We start from the raw sequence: 4340 nt of genomic DNA on the forward strand, positions 1-4340 counted from the left end.
TGACTAATTACTTTCATCAGGATAATTGCACCTAAGAAAAGGGTACAATTATTTCTACCGAGTAGAATGTTGACATCGTTTAATTGAAGAATTAATGCATGTGGTGACAAACTATGTATTTAGAGAGGAAATAAAGCACTTACCAACAATCTGTTTCCAAGAAAGAATTTTTAAGCATGTCTGGTATGCTCTTAAGTATTCAGAATGAAGCTAATAGGCATTTCCATAGCACACAAGACTCAGCCTCTGTCTAAGCCCATCCATGCCAGTGAATTGACATCCACCAGGCCCTAGTGGGTTCTACATCATGGTTGAAAGTCAGAGCTGCAATTCAATTGGGCTAAGGTAGTACCCACTCACATCACCACATTTCAAAATGACCTTCCCAGTCACTGTTCCACACAAATAGTAAACCCACATCATCCTTCTTTGTTGGAGTGGCAAATTTATAAAACTATAATGCAGAAGGATTATAGTTAAAACCCCCAAAGTATTGACTGGGACCTAGAATAGTCACTGATGGACAAGAGCCCTAAAATTTATTCTTTCATCTATTCACTGAACACATAATGATCAATCAACTATTATATGGAAGGTACTATGCTAATTGCTATATAATAACCCAAAAGGAATCTACATTCCAGAGTCGTGTAAATACAAAAGACCATTCAACATATCTCTACTGGGAACTGTGGTGAACTTTGTGGTACATTGCCCAAATCCTCCTCTAAGACTGAGACACCCATTTCTCCAGCTGCCAGGAGTGCAGGCTGCTGATAGTTCACAACTGAGTTCCTCCCCAGGAATTAGTCTAGGCTAAAAGAATACACATCCCCCTTCCTGGAGGCATCTGCAACCACTGACTGGTGGTGCCTGAGTACAAAGCCTCTTGACTCAATTAGGACAACCGTGAAGAACATCACAGCTCCAGATCTCAACATAGAATCAACTGAGGCCTCTCCTGCAACTACACCACAATTGAATTTCTCCCTTTGCCCAGTGCAGCAACTCTCACTCATCACAGGTGTTGTTACTAAAAGCACTCTTCAATTAACCTCCTGCATGCAAATCTCATAGTCACCTGAGGAAGCTAACCTAGGAAAAGAATTCCATGACACCATGACATGCCAAATATGATTCTAGGAAGACAACTATAAAATGGAATTCATGAGCTGGATCATCTAGCTCCAAAATGAGAATCCCATCACTAGTGTGCAGTTATGGTACAACTATTTAAAAAAATCCCACTAATGGAGAACTGAGATGGAAATGAAAGCCTGAAGGTAAAATACTACCAACATAAGATGGTGGAGACCCTCCACAGTAATATAAAAAAGACTTTCATATCCTGCAACCAGAGGGCAGAGAAACTGCAGGTTGGACCTAGGAAGAGCTATAGAGGAGGTTGGATTCTCCATGTCAGCATGTCTTTTATAGTACAGGCAGGGTTCTGGTTGGGAAGGAGTGGGACATGGAGACTTGAGTTGGGAATATATTGGTCAGTGAAATAGAAAATCTTGAATCTTTGGATACATTTAGACTCCCCTGAATCCTCTAGCTATTCAAAAGTGGTCCACCCCTCTCTCTTTAAAGGCTTACACTCTCCATCCCACTTTTGTTTGAAGATGGTACAGAAGCTTTTATACTTGCAAAATAACACACATCTTATGATGATGTGCCCCACATTTTCTCCTGGCCACCAGATCATGAAGAAAGTTATAATCCATCTGGGTTAGTTCTAGGCCTGCTAAAATAAGTTAAAAACTATATGTCAAAGAAGCTGCACTACCTAGCCAACATTTCTCAGCAGGAGCCAGGAGAGTTTACATGGGATTGCATCCTGAGTATGATGTATCAAGGAGAACAGAATGTGAAGCTGAAAAGGAATAAGTTTATCAATATGTGAGCAGTCTCCTGTGATCCAAAATTTACACCCCATCAAGGACCCCAGGAGACAGTGCTAATATGCTGCTAGGATGGTTCTTGGAAGCTTGGACAAAGCAATAACCCACACCTAATGAAGTAGAAATGGGACAGATGGTAGCGACAGTAATCAAAAGATTCAGAGAAGTGAGGCTGCTGGATTAGATATAATACATGAAGCCAGAAAATCCACCCATCTACAATGTTCTAAGAAAAGGCCTAGAGAACAATCCATTTACCAAAGTGTTAAGTAACATGCCAGTAAGAGGGGCACTACCATCAGTAAGAAGCTCAATGATAGCTGTCTTTTGTTGTCCGGGGCAAAAAGAGATCCTGCTAAAGAACTAGGCTCCCAGATAACAATGGACATGAGAGGATCCTCAAATAAAAGAATCCAGGTAACGGAACCCACTGAAAAGAACCCACTTAACTGAAAAAAGCAAGGTGAACACAATTATCATAATAAATAGTAAGGTCAGAGTAGTAATCAAGGAAGCTGACCTGCAAAGAACCATGGAGATGGTTAATAGAACACGGCACTCCAAATGTCATGATAAATTGGCAGCCTTTGAAAGTTGCTCAAGCTGTACAATGAAAAGAAATTAAGGATGAATGATCAAGAGGCTGGAGGTGGATACCTCAAAAAAAATTCACAAACTTGTTCAATATCCAGATCTGAGCCTTTCTCAGACCTGGAATACACTGACTGATAGAAATGTCATGTCCACAGGAAAAAGAATTCCATGACACCATGAAAAGTTACTTGGTAATGATTCTTCCATAAGGGACCTCTGTCCATTTACTCAAATAACTTTACACTTGAGAAAAAGAAATATCCAAATATTTGAATGAGAATTGTAGGACAGAGTCCAAATTAACATTTATATCAAAACATCATAATGGACCTCTGTTTTAGTGGGGCTAATATGGGTACATGCAATAAATGGAGCTCTGGCCCACACCCTGCTTACTATGGGTCCACTTGGGTCCATGGACCTACGCTATCATAATTTCCTCAGTCTCTGAGTGTATAATTGGAATAAATATACTTGGTAGTTGTTAAGACCATAGCTTTTTTAGTCTGTAGGTTAAGAGCTTTTATAGTGAAAAAAAACAAATGGAAAACAAAGAAACTGCTTTCTCATTCCCCTCTCCAGCAAGACTGTATGCTGGAACATCCTCTCCAAAGTGAAGGAAAAATTATAGCATCTCATAACTCCCACCACTATGAAGGGCAGCATATTCCATACTTCGGAATACTGCTTCCACTCATTTACTGAGAGACATGGAAGTCTTAGATCTTTGAATGGATCCCAGAGCAGGAAAGAGATCTGCAACAGGTCCAAAGTATAGTACAAGCAGCCCTTCCACTTGGGGCATCAGACCTAACCAACCTTATGGTATTAGAGGTATCTGTGTTGACAATAGTTGTGTAGAGTTTATGGTGAGCTCTAATAGGAGAATGATAATATAGACTTCTAGGTCTATATTTATAGCAAGGTTCATTCTATCTACTTCAGAGATTGCTGGGCCACTTAAAAAGAGCTCCTTCATATGCTACTCATTCCTAGCTGAAATGGAATATCAGATCATGGAACACCAATTGAACATGTGGCCAGAGCTTCCCATCAGAAGCTGGATTTCCAGACCCATTAAGGCATAAGGTTCAGAGGACTCAGCAGCAATCCATCCTAAGATGGTAGAGTTACTATTGGTATCAGGCATGAGAAAGTCCATAAGGCACAAGTAAGCTACATGGGCAGGTGACCAGACTCCCACTATTTTGTCAGTACCCCTCCCTCCAACTTATACATATGGCTCCATGGTAGAGGTGGGGAGGGAATGAATGGAAGATGGCATATGACTTGGTGATAAAGAAGGAAAAAGACCAAATGGTTTCTATTTGATGACACATAACAAGTTGCCCTGTACTTCTCACCTCCTCTCCTAAATGATGATCTAGGAAACTATCTTGGAACTGTGGTGCCAGATGCCACCTGGTGTTTAAACAAGGTTTCTATCTGATAAGATAATTAGGTGCACCACTTCTTTTTATTCATTCATTCAATAGCTACTTATTGAGCCCATACTCTGTATTATTCTGGGTATGAGGAGTACAGCAATAAGTAAAACGGACAAAAATCTCTTCCTTCAAAAACTGAGTAGCTACATGCAAAACAATGAATCTGGAACACTTTCTTATACCACACACAAATATAAACTCAAAATGGACTGAAGACCTAAATGTAAGGCCTGAAACTATAAAGCTTCTCAAAGAAAACATGGGCAGTAAACTCTTGGACACTGGCCTTAGCAGTATTTTTCTGGATCTGTCTCCCAAGGCAAAGGGAACAAAAACAAAAAGCTTTTGCACCGAGAAGGAAATCATCAACAAAATGAAAAGGTAACCTACAGAA

The sequence above is a fragment of the Eumetopias jubatus genome, unplaced genomic scaffold (assembly GCF_037043125.1).
Source record: "Eumetopias jubatus isolate StellerSeaLion01/CBP00866 unplaced genomic scaffold, mEumJub1_p1.0 scaffold_17, whole genome shotgun sequence".
NCBI lineage: Eukaryota > Metazoa > Chordata > Mammalia > Carnivora > Otariidae > Eumetopias > Eumetopias jubatus.